Source organism: Leguminivora glycinivorella, chromosome 9, assembly GCF_023078275.1.
Source record: "Leguminivora glycinivorella isolate SPB_JAAS2020 chromosome 9, LegGlyc_1.1, whole genome shotgun sequence".
Lineage (NCBI taxonomy): Eukaryota > Metazoa > Arthropoda > Insecta > Lepidoptera > Tortricidae > Leguminivora > Leguminivora glycinivorella.
In genome coordinates this window covers 9,541,093-9,559,632 of record NC_062979.1, presented here as the reverse complement: position 1 = coordinate 9,559,632, position 18,540 = coordinate 9,541,093, and the positions used below count along the sequence as shown (strand labels likewise).

At 36.1% G+C, this 18,540-nt stretch overlaps 1 protein-coding gene and 1 pseudogene across 1 annotated transcript in view; one reads left to right on the top strand and one right to left on the bottom strand.

Annotated features, from left to right (window-relative positions):
* The window catches only part of LOC125229312 (lysine-specific histone demethylase 1A), a 410,072-nt gene that overhangs the window by 312,088 nt on the left and 79,444 nt on the right, over nucleotides 1-18,540 (top strand). The window lies entirely within an intron of this gene.
* Nucleotides 11,236-11,333, bottom strand: LOC125229956 (annotated as a pseudogene).

Sequence of the window (18,540 nt, the reverse complement as noted above, 5' to 3'; positions counted from 1 at the left end):
GTGACAGAAACTTGGTTATTATAATTTTCTAGAAATATTGCAAATGATGATCAAATTTCAAGAGTAGTTGCGAAGTAATTCTCGCACTCGTAAAATTCTAAAACCAATTATCGCCAATAATTCCGCCTGAACCCGTCGTATGATCGAGGAGGCGATCTCTCCGGCTGCTGTTCCCATTGCGATAATAGATGTCTGTTTTTAGGAAAACCAGTATATTTTAAACTTAATTCGGTTTGCATATTAAAAATATCAAATACTTCGTACATTGAACGGAATAAATAAAATTTTAAATTGTACATTTATGTTGCAATAATCTATTTTATAACAACACAGTTCAATCTCACTAGCAAACTAGTCAGGGCCGATCACGTTGTCAAATATTTTCCGCGCGACGGGTGCGACATAGTGTAAGGGTTTCCCCAAACCTATCGACGCGGAATCGGGCTTTAGCCGACCAAAAACCGATCGTTAGTGTGAAGACGATTACAGTTGAACGCAGCCATACGCATGCTCATACTAACGAGCGTTACAGCTGAACGCAGTCATACGCATGCTCATACTAACGAGCGATTCCCTGCCGATAAGTTTGGAGAGGCCCTAATTCTGTGTCTATATTCTTCTCATATCAAAAAGTGCAATGGTTAAGGTTGCGCGACGGTCCTTATTGCCAGCAGTAAATTTATGTTTGCATTCTTTTGTTTTGCATTCATTTGTAGGTAAAGTCATCTTTTTTTTTAATTCGTTTGATGTAAAGTCGAATCGCGGTATCTATATGAAATGGTTGGAAGCAAAATGAGCATGAATACTGGTTTGCTCATAACGAGTACTGTGCGATTCGCGCTGCGATGAGAACACTGTGGCAGCAGTAAATTCACAAGTCTCGATGACGGCCCGGCCGCGGGCGCATCGTGACCCGACTCGGTGCCTCACTTCTTATTATTTACGATTTTTATTATGCCGTAAAAATGCGCGAATTCTTACAGCCCTGGCACGCCTTGGTCGCGCGTGGAGCGTACCGTTCCTAACTCGACCTTTCAAATCATCGGAATTTTAAGTCTGGTCTTATGATTAAGGATCTTTAAATGATCCTTAATCATAAGACCAGACTGTTTGCAAGTTGTGTGTTGGACTGTTTGCAAGGCTTTTAAATATTCGTTTATTCTCGATTATACTTTTCTTTAGAGAAATATAATGTATTTTTAATCTTTCATTAATTGAAAAGTACAATCGAGAATAAATGAATATTTAAAAGCCTTGCAAACAGTTATGCGTGATTGTTTGAGAGGTAGACTGAAAGTATAAATACATGGACCTACCAAGATCCTGATGTAAACACTCTTTCTCTTCCATCGCTTTCATGACATTCCCCATACACGCTCGTAGGGCGCTCTTGATTTGGCACTAATTTATTAAGATTTCCTCGATTTGTAAATTTACATTCTAGTTTCTGTCTTCTGCAACTCTTCTCAGTGAATCGGGCAGTACAAGGCCTTCAGCGCAAGAAAGACATTTGACAAGTTTCATACCATTTCCATCCAATTTGGCCTCGCAGCGTAAATTTCATAGACAACATGATAAATTTGAGAGCTTATTATTAATTTCTAACGTATTCAAGGAACATTCTGTGATATGAAGGAATTGGCATATTGCGTCCATTTTTTTTCAAAAAATATTATTTGAGCTTTTAGTAAAAAAAAACTCAATCTAAATCTAAATCGGTTCATCCGTTCGGGAGCTACGATGTCACAGACAGACACACACACACACACAGACAAACAGACAGACAGACAGACAGACAGGAAGACAGACGGACGGACGGACGGACGGACGGACGGACGGACGGACAGACGGACAGACACGTCAAACTTATAACATCCCGTCGTTTTTGCGTCGGGAGTTAAAAGCAAGTCGTAATAGGAAGAGGTCAATTGAGGCACATCGGCCTGGGCCGAGTTAGTGAGACGAGCTGGGGACTTGCCGCGGATGCACGCGTCGATAGCCGCTTCGTGAGCTGCCACATACTGCATAAATCTGCACTCTTAACGATATTTAAATAATACTTTCCCTGCGTATATACCGTGCGTATACTCGTATATCGAAGCTGCCAAGGTGCTCAAAATATCTAATCGCGTACTTGCGCTTTGACAAGAGGTGTGTTCGGATTTTTGGGCCATTTTTTTTCAGTTGTCCACCCCACTTTTTTTTTTTAGTATTTGGAAATTTTTATCTGGTTTCCACTCAGAATCGCGAGCTCTTTCAATCCTAATAGGAGAAAAAAAGTGTCCCAAGGTTTTTTCCCATTCCGTTACCATTTTTTCATACATTTTATGTGGCGGTAACGGAATGGAAGGTTTGAAAAATGTATGGAAATCTTGACAATTTTTTTCTCCTATCAGGATCGAAAGACCTCGCGATTCTGAGTATGAATCGCGTAAATAATACCCATGTTACAAAAAAAGTGGGGTGGACAATTTTGAAAAAAAAAAAAAAAAAATGGCCCTGTTACGAGCGCTTTAGCAGCTCGAATTTATTTACAGCTTGCCAAAAAAGAGTAGAAATAAAAAATGGGCATTTGCATTGGTTGTCATTCTGACTAATTATAATGATTAATCATTATAATAATATAGAAAAACGTGACGACATTACGATATTACTTTTTAATTTTTACTCATTTTTAGGGTTTCGTAGTCAACTAGGAACCCTTATAGTTTCGCCATGTCTGTCTGTCCGTCCGTCCGTCCGTCCGTCCGTCCGTCCGTCCGTCCGTCCGTCCGTCCGCGGATAATCTCAGTAACCGTTAGCACTAGAAAGCTCAAATTTGGTACCAATATGTATATCAATCACGCCAACAAAGAGCAAAAATAAAAAATGGAAAAAAAATGTTTTATTAGGGTACCCCCCCTACATGTAAAGTGGGGGCTGATATTTTTTTTATTCCAACCCCAACGTGTGATATATTGTTGGATAGGTATTTAAAAATGAATAAGGGTTTACTAAGACCGTTTTTTGATAATATTAATATTTTCGTAAATAATCGCTCCTAAAGGAAAAAAAAGTGCGTCCCGCCCCTCTAACTTTTGAACCATATGTTTAAAAAATATGAAAAAAATCACAAAAGTAGAACTTTATAAAGACTTTCTAGAAAAATTGTTTTGAACTTGATAGGTTTAGTAGTTTTTGAGAAAAATACGGAAAACTACGGAACCCTACACTGAGTGTGGCCCGACACGCTCTTGGCCGGTTTTTTTTACCTAATGCGTATTTTCAAATTTTGTTAGTACAATTTCATCATAGTATCTAGTTTTAGGGGTCAACACCGGACTGACAATAGATTCCTGGGGTCATTATCTGGTCCATCTTTTTTTAGGGTTCCGTAGCCAAAATGGCAAAAACGGAACCCTTATAGTTTCGTCATGTCCGTCTGTCCGTCTGTCCGTCTGTCCGTCTGTCCGTCTGTCACAGCCGATTTACTCGGAAACTATAAGTACTACAGTGATGAAATTTGATGGGAATATGTGTTGTATGAACCGCTACAAAATTATGACACTAAATAGTAAAAAAAAGAATTGGGGGTGGGGCCCCCCATACATGTAACTGAGGGATGAAAATTTTTTTTTCGATGTACATACCCGTGTGGGGTATCAATGGAAAGGTCTTTTAAAATGATATAAAGTTTTCTAAAAAACATTTTTCTTAAAGTGAACGGTTTTTGAGATATCAGCTCTCAAAGTCGTAAAAAGTATGTCCCCCCCCTCTATTTTTATAACTACGGGGTATAAAATTCTAAAAAAAATAGAGGTGATGCATGCTAATTAACTCTTTCAACGATTTTTGGTTTGATCAAAGTATCTCTTATAGTTTTTGAGATAGGTTGATTTAACTGTAATTTTGGTTAAGTTATTGGTTTATTATATTTGCTGCTACGGAACCCTTTGTGCGCGAGCCCGACTCGCACTTGGCTGGTTTTTTGTACTTCGTTTACTTATAGGTATCTCAGTTATGATTATTCAACGATATTATTATATTATTGGTAATATCGTTTGTCTCAAACACCACACAGAACATGAATAAATAAAAGGTTTCATTATTAGTAAAAAATGAATATTTAGAGTGTATCTCTAATTTTAACTCCATTGTTATTGCATAATGAATAGAATGGAGCGCCATCTTAAATTAGGTTAGTGCATAATGAAACTAGGAACTGCACTGAATTTCTCGTGAGATCCTTTGTAGTCTCTCGTATTGTATCTCAACTCAACTCGTGCTCTAAATTAGCATCTGGTTAAAAAAAACGTGTAACGCGGGGGTTTTTTTCATTTTAACCTTTTTTATTTTTCATACCTAGACATTTTTCAGTTAAAAGATTAGAACAGCATTATACCAAAGCGAGTAAGATGTACTGGTGAATCATAATAAAATGAGACATCTTCGAATTGGCCTTCTGATACTTGTTATTTTACTGTGTATAGTGTCTGTTATAGTTAAAAGTATTCAATGAAGAGTCCAATAGCTTAAAATTCGTAATTGATTGCCAAGAGTGGCATGTTATTAAATCAGTCTCAATTATGGAAGTACATATTTCGCATATTTGGTCTCTTTAAATTCTCAAAATTTGAATGATATTTAAATTTAACAATAAATATATCTCGAACCTTACCCTGTTCACCCTGTTGTTTTTTTTTTCAATTTTATATCAATTTTATTTGTGGTGGCGTTCTAACCTGCGCCTGCCACGTGGCATTCCTACAACCTCATAGATTTTTTTAAACGCAGTAGTACGATTAACATTACTTAGCGGTTGAAAATAATATATCTTAATACGCACTAGTGCGAGAAGTGGTTCATTTATGTCAGGTCGACCACGTCTTTGCCTTTGGCTAGTCTGTGGTCAAGAGTAAGCCCATTTATAAAAAAAAAAAAAAAAAACTTCGGAGTGCTATCTGTACTGAAAAACGTCGTACGATAGACGTGCAAAAAGGAAATTCATAACTCGTGTCGATTTAAAACACTCCCTTCGGTCGTGTTTTAATTTATCGCCACTCGTTTCGACCTTCCTTATTTACGCACTTGTATCGTAATGTACTATTTTCTACTCGCTTATTTTTATTAGCCATTTACAAGGCCGTGCACAGATATTTAAAACCCTACCTTTTACAGCGTCAGCGTGTATTTTTGATATTACCACTAGTAAAAGCCCTACGGAACATATTTTCATATGATTTAATTAAAAAATACTACTTTTATTGTTTCATACAAAATAATTCAGAACGCAATGTATTGCTACTTTATTTTTGTTGAACGACGTGACTTGAGTTAATAACTGTCAATTAGTTCCGCGTCTTCCAGATGTCAAAATATTTGCACGCAACACATTGCTGCTCAATATTTTCACAAAAAATAATTACGCTCTAGTAGTTAACACCAAACTTATAAATATTTTGATATAATCTAGTTGCGCTTATTTTATGGGGCCAGTAACTATTGCAAAACTTTACAGCAATACGAATAATTGCAGTTTTTCTCACAGACGATAGTAAATACGCCATTAAAACATGATTACAGGAAACTGGTATCTCTTCATCATCTTTAAGTTATTTAAAATTATGCTTTCAATAAATCACCGTTTTATTATTGTGCTAGTAAAAATTTACTACATATTTACCTTCGCTTGGGATATTATGACTTTCTTACACTGTGTTTATTTATTAAGTCATTTCAGATGATTACTTGAAATGCAATTTGCAATCTTTTTCGGAATTAATAAGTTATACCGTGGACATTTTACATTTTTTTTTTATGTGATAGGAAGCAAACGAGCAGACGGTCGCCTGATGGTGTAGGTAAGCGATCATTTCCGCCCATGGACATCCGAAACACCAGTGTTGGAGGTGCGTGATAGGTGTATGGGATTAATTTCGAATAAAAAAAGCCTGTCTTGTAATCTTGTTTTTAATAGTGTCTGCACAAGAAGCAAGTACAGTAAGAAAAATTATTAGCTTAACACCTCTATGTATAAGTCAAGCTTAAACAAGAAAAAACGAATAACTATATATAATTTTTACGCCTTATTTCTATACCTAGCTTATATTTGTTTAAAAAAGTAACAAAATATCAACTTTGTATTTCTAATCACTATAAATTATGCCAAATACAGTTTCATTAAGACCATCATTAACCGCGGCGAGCATACACTGTTGAAAATGCCATCAGAGGATATCAATGTGTGCATTTCAGTGTTGCTAGTGCCAGTGCTCTGTATAATAACCGAAGTCCAGAGATCTGGTTTAATGCAGAGGCAATAGAGCGAGCCAACTTAATTTTCAGCCTCGCCGCAGTCTCCTTTGTATGTTACGTTCGTCGGATTAACGAACTTCTGGTTCAGTTGGATGCAAGGTAAGCTTGATACATGATAGGAGTTAGAGAGGGCAATTTGAAATACATAATAGACTAAAATGAAATTGATAATATTCAGATGTGTTGCGAAATGAGTATTCGATATTTTTTTTACATAAATGGACACATACGAGTGAACCATGAAACACATTCATTTTTTTTTAAATTGAATTGAAATTGACTCGTGAGTGAGTTTATGATCCTAAGTAAACGAAGCATCTTGTTATAAATTATACCGTACAGTACACGGTATTCATGCATCATTTTATCATGGTTACATACATGTAATAACTTAGTGAACTACTTGCCCAATAACATAGTTTCCAATTCCGTAAAGCGAAAATAAATTTGTATTATTTCTTCAGCTATAACAAAACATGGCACGACGGCTGGAGCCCGCCTGATAAGCGCCGTCCGAACGTCTCGACGTCACGGTATTATACGGAAACCCTTGTAACCTCTTTAATCCTGATTAATGGGAAAAGGTTTTGCTAGTAAAATCTATATTTTTCTCTAAAACGACTGCCCCGGTTTTTAAATTTTGAAAACACGATAGGCCACTTAGCGTCCCGTGTCGTCGACGATCGTAACTTAGCACCGTTCGATACGGCTGCCATATCGGCTCGTTCTTTTTCGGTGCGATTTAGTGCGCGGCGCCCACCAGGGGCCTACCGCTCGGCCGGAAAGATGCTCACCGATTTATTTACTGGCCATTGCATTCGGGAGCGTGCCCACTGTGCCCAGTATTTATGTTACGCACTGCCCGCGCGAATTCAACAATGCGCAGATACATTTTAAGCGACGCCTCCCATGCCACGCATGTCTCGTATATATTTCAAATCTCCATTTTTATCTCATCGTATCCTTCTGTATTCAGTTTGTCAGATTTATTTGCCGTTTATTCGGCACTTACTGAGCAGCTTTCTGTCGTCTGGTGTCCTGGATATTGCTGTCTCGAAATCGGTTTGCTTGGGAAACATTCAGCTATTTATAAATAATGTAAGTATATAACGCTTAGGTGTGTTTTAAATATTACGGATATTGTTTTCTTGAAACAAACGCAAAAAGAGTATTTACTCTAACATAGGTAAAATCTGACCAAGATAAGTTGTCAACAATTGTGGTTGTTCTGAACTTACGAGGGACGTTCAAAAAGTAATGAGAATGGATATGTTCCTGTATCTTGATTTAATTTTTCTTAACTTGTCCATGTAGCAGTACTCATTAAAGTGTAATGTAAAGTGTAAGTGTAATTCAAATTTTTACTACTTTCATTTGTTTTTCTTTGATATGTAAATAATTGACACAAGGTGGGGTATGAAAATTTTCAGTAAAATAAGAGCATTTTTTCATGAATATTTGACATGTCGTGAGTTCATTTCTGACATGAATATCAAAAATAATCATACTTTAAATTAAAGCTGGGTTTATCCTTTGTTAGTAACAGCAATAAAAAAAGTTCGTATAGATACATTTTCAAACGGTATGGTATCCAAAAAAATATAGGTGCTGTTTTTGGTCATGTTCACGATTTTTACAGATTATCACGAAAATTGAGAATATAGATTGGAAACAAAGTTACGTTAGTATTAAAGAAGAACATACAATCATTTTATTATTAAAAAAATGATTAGTTACAATATCAACATTTTTGGCCTTCAAAATAACAGTCGACAGGGCCGAACCCTCAAATTGCCGAGGGTGCTGCTCAAGTTAGTGTATTTAAAGCTAACAAGTGACATACCTAATATTGAAGGCAATATAAGGATCATTAATAGCAGCGTTTTACCTTACAATAAAACGCATATTAAGCGAAGTACCTTATTTGAAGCCTATTTTATTATATTTGAGAGAGCAATCCTGTTAACAGATGACGTAGCGGTTCAAATATTAGCTGACAGTAGTCGCCATTATCCCCACCACCAGTTTTACCTTTCCAGTTTTATCCCCTCACCACCGGGCGGTAGCGCCTGCGGGCGCCGTTTGCCTCATTGGTTCTCAAATTATAACCAAGACAAAGTTGCAATAAGTGTACAATTTACTAAAAAGGTTGCAATAATTATTTTTATTATGTACATTTTAAATAAAAACAGGGACATACCAGTAAACATTGGAGTGTATAGGTGTTGGATTTTGCAACCTGAATGGTGAAGGTGATAAAATACATTAGTGAGTTAAACCTACCCTCCATGGGTGTAATAAAAGTAAAGTGGTTTATTGCAACGGTGTACTTATATTGCCACTGGCGGCCTAAAAACTATAGGCTTCAAATAAGGTACTTCGCTTAATATGCGTTTTATTGTAAGGTAAAACGCTGCTATTAAGCTTCCTACCGTTATTTGAAGCCTATTTTATTATATTTGAGACCTGTCTGTGACCGCCTGGTGGCCAGCATAACGCCAATGTGATTAATTCCTCATCATTAGTGAAACTGGTGGAAACAACTAGTGCACTTAATAATCTGCGTGTGTGGGTGAATCATTTCAATTCAACCAACTAAGTGGAATCTGCAGTGATACATGTTACTATTTTTGTGAATACTGTATTTTTAATAAATCAATGTGAATCAAGTTATAAGATTAAATCTTATTTCTAAAAGCGAGTTCATATGTTTATTTCATTTCACCCATCAATTCATAATTTTCGGTATTGTCTGTTTCTATTAATTTCAGGATCCTTTATCATTATGCATCGATCTACTTCGCAAAAAGACAGTGAAATCTTGTTGAGGTATTACAAGCCACAATCCTATTTGTCTTTATCACAGCAAAGCATATATGTTAGATCTAAAGATCTCAGTATAACTAAGGCATAATACTGTTTAGGTTACGTTACAGACACAAAATTATCTTCATGGCTTATTCCTTTGTATTAATATTTATTTGAAAGTTCTTATAGTCTTTATGAGGAATCAAGTGCACTTATACAACATTTTACAAAAACAACGGGAACTCCCTTGAAGATATATAAATCGACTACAATATTTCCTTACTTTGTTGTTAGCATATAATGGCTAAACAATGTCAAGTGTGTACGTACAAATTTGAACAAAGGTAATCATTGCGTGATGTCACAGTATGTACATGCATTGTATTTCCAGGCCGATTTAAGTTGGCATATACGAATAAAAGACGAATTTCTTGTGCCCACCTAAAGGTGAATAATAGTAGTATACAGAGCGCAGCTATTTAGTCAATAAATTATCTTTTAATTTATAAGATTTTCGTTTCAGTCCATTTTTAATATGTACCACCCTATAAGTGGTTTCATTTTGTTGTACATATAAGTATTTGCAATTAGTTAGGTTGATATGGTAAGCAGCAAGCAGCACTACCTTTGCTAATAAGTTGTAGTATAGCTAGAAAAACACTGGTTTTCACTTATCATTGTAATATATATAAGTACCAACTATATCTGCTGGATACACATTATGGTAAGATATATAAATAACTTGGACTGTAGGCCTAACTGAAGTTTTAGTTATATTTGAAAAAAAAAAAAAAAAAAAGACTAAAAATAGTTCCAAAATAGATTTTAGCATTGATTTGACCCCATAAATTAGTTATGTCACAGGCGCATAACTCTAATATTAGTACATTTTATGTATTTTAGACGAGTAGCCAAGCAAGACACTAAATAATTCATAACTTATTTTTGTCAAAAACAAGGGAAGAATGTAGGCAGACTCGGCGATCAGTTCTTGTTGAACATTGGTAGTATTCTTGCAGCAATAACCTTCGCGGTTATTTGCCTGAATGAAGCTCCCAGAATAATTAGTGTTTGATACTAAAAATCTTAAAGAGCCGTCTTTTAGCGTTAGGAGCAGATTCAAGCTGATTAAGAGGTACATGTTGTATGTACATTCTTCTAACGTCACATTTAGGATTACGGTGCATCCCTTTTCTCGAAAAGAACTTTAGCCTCCTTCTTACCCAGAGAGCGGGTTTCTGTGGGATGTTAGACAAGTTGTCTAGGAAATCTAGAAGGTTCTTGATTTGGAATCGATATCAATCATTTGATTTAAAAGCTTTGTATGGCATGGCTTATTGTCGTTCAGACAGGTACCGTACAGATAAATTTTATTTATCTCTGATCATATCATACCCTATGTGGGTCATAGGTATTTACATACGGTAAACATCCAAATTGTTCTTATATATATTATATGTGGAAGGTTAAAGAATTTCAACGTTATATTCACATACAGCGGGGTACAACCTTATATATTATTATGTCCACAGAAGGAAGTGAAGTGTCTAACTCATAGGAAATTAATAAAGGGTTAAAGATCTGAGTCTTTGATGACGTAAATTTGATAGTCAACACAAATTGTCAGGTTTTTGCAAGCCAATTACTCAGTTCCAGTATAGATTACCACAATCTTAGATATAGGAACAATTTGGTTATTTACCACTTTTACCAGGCAAGCTGGATTACGAAGAGTACACCCACTAATCCAACCTTTGCTTTAATAAGGAACTAGGCTCATCCCGTTCCACGTGACTTGTATTCAAAATCATTGATTTGGTGCTGGCACAGAATATATAAAAGTGCAAGTGGTGCTGGTTTCAGCGCTAGTGCGAGCTTCACGCTGCTAGCGGAGCCGGCAATACATATGTGGTTGAAAAGAGCCATTGACCGGTAAGTTCGCTTAGCTAGTCGCTGGCGGCTGAATAGGTTAGGTTAGGTTAGATATTTCATGAATATGATGATTTGTATTTGAAATGTATATTTACTTAATAGCATGCGTTTTCGTGGTAGTAGCCCGATACGCAATAATACACAGTATATGACTTGTGGTTGCTTTGCGGAAGCATATATTTATGTTATTGTAATATGGCCAGACGCTTAATTAACCACTTTGCGGGTCTTCCCTACGCAGGGGCTATGCTAATATTCTGTCATTCCAATTTAAGTATATGTACTGCCGAAGCAAATACTACTTGCATAATCAAAGCACTTGTTTAGCGATATGTAACAGGCTAATACATATGTTTTATCATATCTTGCTTACCTACTTAAACCCTGCAAAAATAGTTTAAGAATGCTGTTTACATTAATTTAAGAATATCCGGTTCCTGATAGTTCTAGCAGAGAGCCGAGTTGTAAGTTTAACACGCCCTGCGGAGGCTATAGCCGTGACGGCCAAAATCTCTTCAGAGATTATGTTTTGTTGCTGAATATTCACAATATATTCATAATATTCACATGCCTTACGCAGGCAAATTATGAATATTATGGAATGGCAGATAAAATTTTATAAAAAGGCAAGTTCTATGATCACGCTACATTGCGCAGGCCAGGACGGGCTTGCTATATTATTGGTAATTCATTACACTAGATAGATAGTCTCATAGGCTCCTTTCTTTTATTTCGTCTGCTAGTGTAGCAGTCAAATAACAAAAAATAACAAACAAAGGCCTTGCGCAGGCTTATTATTTGTTGGGTAAGTAGAAATACTTACACGTCTTGCGCAGACGGAAGTACGAGTAATTAAGATTAGATACATAGGCTTGGCGGAAACTTTCCTATTTACACGGATTTCCCGCTAACATTTGCCCAGCCTCGCAAATCGTCTCAATGGATATCCCAAGCAACAATGTTATTATAATGATGTCTCTTTACGCCTTGCGCAAGCGGAAATTATTAGAGTAGGTATTCGAATAAAAAACAATTTTCGGGTCTTTTCTTTGTAACGCCAAATCTAGGATATGAGCCGATACGAATACTGCATAGTCAACACATCTGCTTGCGCAGCAGAATAATAATAAATTTATTGCACAACAACTTGTGTACTTAAATCAGCAGACAGTCACTTACTATTTATTTATATATCCTAATTGGATAGAAGCAAAAGATCAATAGTGACTCTCCTGTATGTGGTAATTTACAACAGAGTAGGTACCTACTTTAAATAATAATGGTTATTCTGGTAAATCTCAGACCTCACACTATAGACATAGGGTGAAATAGCCATTTTTTAGACATAGAAAAGCATGCATATCACATTACAATTTTATATCACATACAGGGGTTTCACTCAAAATCTTTTACTTTAGCTAGAGTAGCAAACTTCCAGTAAGTCTATTATTATTATTATTAGTACCGGAAAGAACCCCGCACGAAATGTTCGGAAAAATCCGTTCGGTCGATTTTGCTGAAATTTTGTGAAAAGATAGCCTCTAATACTCTAATTAACTTTGCGAAGCCGCAACCTTAATTAATGACTAGTTTTCAAAATATAACGATTTTAGGTTTAACAAAAAATTAAGTAAATATATATGATGCTAATATGCACTTACTACCTTTTTCCCAAGGTTGATTTAAGATAAAATTATTTCATAGTAGTAATAATATGACGTATTAAATCCTAATTATCTAACGTGTAAATATATTTATATATATCTAAATATATTCGTTTCAATATCGGGTAAAAAAAATATTTGAAGGTTTAAGCTATCTTAAGGGTAAAACTGAAACTGAAAACTGAAACTGATCTTATACTACGATGTTAAACTGTACAACTAATAATTAGCTTATATCTAATTGTATTTACAACGCTACATTTGTGCATTAAGAATGGCATAAAGTGTTCTTAATGATGGGTACTTTATGTTCTCTTCATATCGGGCAAAACCTAAAACCACAAGATTGCTGTTACGTGACCGCATGTACCGATCGTTCTTGCTCCACTTTTACAGGTGCAATAATAGCCCAATATTGGGTCTTCATTTTCAACGTTATTGTGTTCTAGGTCAAATGCAATCCACACATAATAAAATGCTGCGTTTCGAAATCGCGATGTAGCCCTTATTTTTATAAATCCTGGCTCATTGAAGTTTCCATCGATTTGGAAAACTCGTTCGTCTTCGTCTTCCGCTGCTAGGTCGTTCATATGACGCAATGTACTATCTTGAATATATCCTGGAGATAGTTTAACTTGGTATGTACCAAATCTGATGGAGTGCAAGTACGCCAGGTCTAACCGTGGAAATAACGGTATTTGTGCAGGAGTTAGTGGGATCCATCGTGCTCTTCTCCGGTTAAGATATAAGCATGACACTGATTAATTATTTATGACACTTTGCATGAGTTCTTATTGCCGCACGTCTTCGCAAGTTCGCATTGGTCTCGCTACTTCATAGATAAGAGAAGATAATGATAACCGCGTGAAAACCGTCGTTTCTGTACATTAACATATTGGCACTCGTATCTACATTAATTACCTACGATTGTATATATTTATTGTAATTACTAATTAGGTACTCGGAACTTTAAAACATAGACTTAATGATCCAAAGTGTTTGTTCTTATTACGGAAAACGACTACGCATATAAGTACTAAGTATTCATCGTAGTCTTGTAGTGTAAGTAACTTTGTCAACAATATTTTAAAAGCCTTGTGAAACGATTTATATATATCAAGAACATTTTAATATCGTAATAAAATTGACTTCGGGAAAAAGGTAGTAAGTGCATATTAGCGTCATATATACTTACTTCATTTTTCGTTAAACCTAAAATCGTTATATTTTGAAAACTAGTCATTAATTAAGGTTGCATCTTCGCACAGTTAATTAGAGTATTAGAGGCTATCTTTTTACAAAATTTCAGCAAAATCGACCGAACGGATTTTTCCGAACATTCCGTGCGGGGTTCTTTATTCAACGCTTACACTTAGAACGATACTGTGCATCAATAGTAGGCACTCTTTAATTAAGAATGAAGAAAATAACATAATAGTAATAATAAATGCTGGAGTTTGCTTTTGTCCTTTAGGACGGGAACAGAAGCCCGGCCCAAGCGGGGCTTCATTAACCCTAAAGTAGACCGGACCCCAATAGGGAATCCAATATGACACTAGAACCTTTAAAAGTTGATACAACAAGGTTTTAAACGTGTCCTAGGTTTTATCTACTTAATCGTTAATGAATTGCATCTTAGCTTCTTGCGAGACCATCAAAATTTTGAAAGCAATCACTGTTACACGCCATAGCCTGCATAGTAATAATACTGGGGATATGCACGGAAAATATCAGGTCATAAATATATTCTTAAAAATTTAAGCGTCCCTCACAAAATAGTAATCAAGTATCCTAATAGGATGCACTTTATCCTTGCGCAGGCTTGTGCAAAAAGTTTAATTACTTAGCAACCGCTCAAACAGACATTTCTGCAAAATATGCTCATTCAGGAATGAGACCGCGACCACTTAACAACTTATAAATTATGACGACAAAGATGCGTCTTTCTTTTTATAATTAACGAACAATTTATGATATCGTGGTCTAATTTAAACTGTCTCAATTCTCAATGACCTGATCCGTGCTTATGGCGAACCGATTCACTGCAAATAAAGTAAAACAAATGCTCGTCGCTTACTTACCGCGACGCCTTCGCTGCGCTCGAAATGTCAGCTTATCTAAAAATATTGCGACGGACAAGGAATGTCCGTCACGTTTTATTATTTATAATCGAACGGTAAAACCGTTAAAATATGAAATATTTTGTAAAATATTACATATCTTTTTACTTACAAAAAATTCTAAGAATCTCAGAAATTCTAAGAATTTTTTGTAGCGAACCGTACGCTCCGAAGAACAGAACGCCAATGAGGCAAACGGCGCCCGCAGGCGCTACCGCCCGGTGGTGAGGGGATAAAACTGGAAAGGTAAAACTGGTGGTGGGGATAATGGCGACTACTGTCAGCTAATATTTGAACCGCTACGTCATCTGTTAACAGGATTGCTCTCTCAAATATAATAAAATAGGCTTCAAATAACGGTAGGAAGCTTAATATTTTATACCCGACCTTTAAATAAAATTATAATATAATCGCTACTCTGAAGTATAATGAAGTGAAGTGCTTACTGACATGGTATTTAGACTATCGTTAAGATTTTATTTTTTAAATGGGGCAAGAAAATAATAATTGAAAAAATTAAATATGTCAAATAAATCACCAAAGAGTTACTTTTAATTATAAAAATATAAGGATACTTACATTCTTATGTTTTAATACTCATTATCATTACTTATTGAACGCCCCTCGTATGTGCAGAATGTTATTTGATATTTGCCAGTCGCTTTTCTGTGAAGGAGAACATCGTGAGGAAACCGGACTAATTCTAATAAGGCCTAGTTACCCTTCGGGTTAGAAGGTCAGATGGCATTCGCTTTCGTAAAACTAGTGCCTACGCCAAATCTTGGGATTAGTTGTCAAAGCGGACCCCAGGCTCCCATGAGCCGTGGCAAATGCCGAGATAACGCAAGGAGGATGATGATGAATTGTGATAGTCATAACACTTGCACCACGCGCTGGCGAGGCTGTCAAAATCGTTTTCAACTTATCTTGAGGTACGTGTGTGCAAAAATGTTGCAATTTAAAGGAGCATATATTTATATGTCGTCTTGATTATGATAATTGATCTCAATATCAATTAAATTCAAGTGCTGCCGTGAACCGGTTCCAGTGTTATTCGGTGAGGTGTTACAATGTTGCCAAGATGACCATTCGATTCGTATAAGATATCCAATATATTGGCAAGAGATACACACGATTTATTGTTATATAAATCTTACATTTAGAAACGATAAGTTTAAATTTTCAGTAACGGTAAAATTAATGTAAAATGCTTGTTATTGAAGCCGAAGCAGAGAAACAGCTGGTTTTATACGGATGCCCTCTTTGTTATTTTACTTTCACACAGACGAATTTTGAGCCTTTAGTGTTCAGATTTCGAGATTAGTTCACTTTGTAGTCTGGGTGTAGTGCAGAAAGTTTTTTCTTCACGACAATCGAATTCCCTTACTGGGAAATGCAGCACAAAGGCCGCTTCCAGTCCGCATCGGACGGCACAAACTCGTTTTTAGGATTCTACGGTCTTACAAAAGAACCGTTTAATATTGCTATGACCTGTCTGTCTTATGCTCAGCAAACGGCAGTTGTTGTTCTTTTAAAATTCTGATCATACAATATATGTATCTAATTGTACCACCTCAAACAACTATTTGTTATTGCTCGGGATAAGAGTAACAACAGTAGGTAGGCTTGTTTGAGTGATCTCTACCTTTGGGTACAATGTCCCGATACATTGAAATCTAAATATACAATGTAAGAACAAAAATACCCATAAGAGCCTTGCACCGTGTTCTTTTACCCTCTTTCGTTGTCATTCTCTAAACCCTTAGTTTGTTTTATTTTCTTAAAACGATTTAGATAGTGTTTCCGCTCAGTACGCTGCCACCAGTTTGTTTTTAGTTAAACATTGTGTCGTCTCTGTTCGAGGATTGCAAACAACTGATTCACAGTTCTTACTTTGTCTAGGAGTCCTCATGAAAATACCAAAAAAGGCCACAAGTTTTATTTTCATTCTAAGTACTTCTTTGATTAATGAGCATTTTAGTTTGATGTTATTTCCCAATAAATGTTTTGACCCGTTATCTAAGTCGTATAAGAGTATGGTTCCTAACTTTATTTCACTTTGGAGCGAAAGCACAGAACGGTTTAGCTTCAGTTCCAATTACTCGTTGGAATCGTTGTCCACTGTAATTGGATTGGGCTGGCAACCGGACTTGTTGGCATTTTAATTGTGCTATTGTGACGCCGGACACCAACGCCGCTCGCGTCGCCGCCGCGCCGCGCCTGATAGACAAACCGCTTTTTATTTCGCACATTCAGTCACACTCAATGAACCATTAACTAATCAGATGAAACTTAATTACCTACTTGACTGATTTAATTCTTTGCTCAAATTTTATTTTCAAATCTATCAGCAGGAAGCCTCGCTCCCACGGTTTAATAAAACAAACAAATCCACGTGAGAAACCAGCTCGGACGCTGAAGCGTCAAAAATTTCGTCAAGGAGCCAAGATGCGGCGTTTTAGGAAATCGAGCATTAATGGAATTACTGACACGTATTGTTGAACTGATTTCGGGGAATCTTGATGTGTCTCAAAATGTAAGGAATCTGGGATTCGGCGGCATTTATCAAACACGTTCTCGGTAAACGGCTCTTCATTTCACAAGCTGTCTTATTATGTATTAAGTTAACTAGATCAAAAGATTCGATTATTCCAAGTAATGTTAAGTAATTTGAAAGGCCACTTTAAACTGATGATAAATACCTATAAGTAACAAATAAGTTGTATTCCTGTATTAAATTAAAATGTAATATTACATATATGTGTCGTGTTGTTACTTTTTGTTTTATTCGAGTTTGTTTTGTTTTTGCAACAGAGTAGCCGGCGCGTCGCGACTGCTTTGGAATATTTTATACAAATTTTAGAAACAAGAACAAGGGCCGAGTGACAGGTACACTTGTTCGTGTTGCTTATTTTTGCTTAGCCAAGTTTTATCGAATAGTAATCGTGAGGCACGGCATGTATTATAAAGATGAATAAATACACAGATTCTGGATTTGCGCCTGCTTCTTCCCGAAAAGGAACTTTGAACGCCGCTTTAATGGAGTTCTGAAGTTTGCTTTTCGTTTCTATTATTGGCTGCAGAATTGTTTGTTGTCCTTCACTTAAATTTTACGCTCCAGATATTATAAGACAATTTATCCCGTATCCTGTGCACAGAGCATTCAATTTCAGATGAATTAATATTTATTTCTGTGATTATTATTTATTTATAACGAATATAGGTTATCAAATTTCTTTCGTTGCAAACAAAAGTGACAGATCTGGCTCCCGCAAAGTTGTCATGATCAAACATCTAACCTGTCGGTGTACCTTTGTCTTTTGTTCTATTTTATTTTCTTGAATTTTTCGCGACCCACAGTCACTTTTAAAAATGAATTCCTCGTATTCTACGAAAAGGTATCGCATGCTTCGCCTTTGTATCACTTTTTATCACTAAACCCGTACTTTGTTTCGATTCTGGCATTATTTATTACCATTGAATTAGCTTTCGTAAAAATAAAATACCATGACCGGCACAATGTTGTTTTCATTGTTCTATGTTGATTCGGGATGTTATGGGGTATATTATTTTTAGAATTTAAGAAATGTTTTTAATAACACCTATTCCTAATTTAGCTTTTAGCTATTTTTGACGATCGGTCTTTTAGATTTTATTTTTATTTTTGACGACCGGTCTGGCCTAGCGCCTAGTGACCCTGCCTGCTATGCCGCGGTCCCGGG